Raw genomic sequence first — 2,266 nt, 5'->3', positions numbered from 1 at the left:
AAATAAATGAGGGAGTTTTTGCTAGTGAATACACTGAATCTAGTGACTGCAGAGTGTAAATTCTCCTCACAGTTTGTCACATTTCCGTGTCATCTTTTCCCCTTGGAAAGATGGCATACAGAAAAAAGAGTCACTGGAAAGAGTATGGGCCTTGGAATGTGAGTTCAAACCACAGATCTGCCATTTGCTGACTGTGAAACTTTGACTGGGATGGCTAACATTTCAAAAATCTCCTTTTTTTGTTTTTATCTGTAAGCCAGGTCCAGTGACAGCTAGCTAACTTGCAAGACTGCTGTTACATCTGAATAATGTGAGTACAGCCACTGACAGTTCCCAGTAGGCAAGCAGGGTCTTCGTATATGGCAGTGAATGTGATTATTAATAATATCAATTAGTAAGTTTCTACTGTGTGAGTCAGGATTAGGACTGCCACAGTCTCACTGAAGGGCAGGGAAGGGAAAGCTGGGGAAAATCCTTGTCACACCTGACTTTTGTGACTTTGGACAAGTCAACCTGTCTGGGACTTAGTGTTAGTATCTTTAAAAATACGGAGAAATATGAGTGCGGTGCTCACACCTGTAATCCCAGCACTTTGAGAGGACAAGGTGGGCAAATCACTTGAGGTCAGTACTTTGAGACCAGCCTGGGCAACATGGCAAAACCCTGTGCCTACTAAAAGTACAAAAATTAGCTGGGTACAGTGGTGCCTGCCTGTAGTCCCAGCAACTCGGGAGCCTGAGGCAGAAGAACTGATTGCTTGAACCCAGGAGGTGGGAGGTTGCAGTGAGCAGAGATCGTGTCACTGCACTCCAGTCTGGGTGACAGAGTGACACTCTGTCTCAAAAAAAAAAAAAAAAAGAGTCACAGGAATTCAGATGGGAGCTCCAAGGGCAATGGTGCAGGTTGCCTGGAACTCAGAGATTCCTAGTTTAAAACAAAAGACCTTGAAAGTGATTTATTCTCACAGTATTCAAAAAGTAGACTCGACAATTCAATAGAAACACCAAAGTCCTTAAATCACCTGGTCTATCTTGGACGGGCAGGGCAGGGCAGGCCAGGGTGGGGCAAGGCCAGATAACAAGAGGACATGTTAGTTTGATCTTTACAGACAAGGAAACTAGAGTCCAATGATACGGTCAGAGTGAGATGGGAATGGTGAGGTGAAGACCAGATATTTCCAAATTTGGTCAATGGAAATGGAAAGAAATCAGGGTTTAGAGCCAGACAGACTGAGTTTGCTGTTCAGTTCCTCCCTTTACTAACCATGTGACTAAAGGCAAATCACATTGAACCTTTCTGAGCTTCATTTTTTTTTTTCCATCTGTAAGAGGAGGGTGAGGAAAACACATCAATGATATCACTGGGGTTGGCATGGGGGTAGAGTGAAATAACAGTGACAAAGACGCAATTTAGTACAGAATTGTGTTTCTACCCCTCCCTCTCAGTTGTGATAAAGAGTTTAGCCCCTTTTCTAGGCTGGAGCCAATAGAGAGCTCACATTTTGTAGACTAGAAGGCAGGGAACATTGTTCTTTTCTCTTAACTGGAATAAAAGTGTAAACTGATTCAAAAGCAGGGCTGATGGGTTTTTATTATCTTTGTGTTCTAAATACCTATCACAGTGCCAAGAACTTGGAAGGCACTACAAAAATAGTCATGAACTGAAAGTACCACCAGGTTGTTAATAAAACTTCAGATTATTCCTCCACCTACACCATTCCATATTGACATTAGAAGAAACATCAAATCAACATCATTTGAGAGAGTTCTGCTTCGAGTCTGGTGAAGTATCTTCTATTGAGCCAACCTACTAAGGATAACAACTCTAAAATCTGGACAAAATATTGTAAAAAAATTAACTGAAGGCACAAGGGAGTGAGGACAAGCACACAGATACTGGAGGAGAGTTGATTCGTGGATGAAAGGAATGATACTAGGCACATTTCTCTTTTTTAATTTTTAAAAAATTGTTCTCAGCTTTTGGCATGAGGACGGGCCACAGTCTATCCCCTCTGTTGTGAATAAAACCAGTGGAAAATTATGTCTTACTGGCTTTAAAAAACCCAAAGATGGAATTCAAGACAACCAGAGCTGCTGGAAAGTGAGGAGAAAATTCTGAAAAAGATGGAGTCAAGGAGAGAAAGCCCTAAATTCTGCTTATAAACTCCATCTGAATTTCTGACTAATTTGAACCATAATATGCACAGGGAACTACTTCAGAAAACAAAATCAATACATTTATTTATTATCCTTTAAGTTTTGGGATA

This window comes from Chlorocebus sabaeus, chromosome 17 (genome assembly GCF_047675955.1).
Source record: "Chlorocebus sabaeus isolate Y175 chromosome 17, mChlSab1.0.hap1, whole genome shotgun sequence".
Lineage (NCBI taxonomy): Eukaryota > Metazoa > Chordata > Mammalia > Primates > Cercopithecidae > Chlorocebus > Chlorocebus sabaeus.
This window is presented reverse-complemented; position numbering follows the sequence as displayed.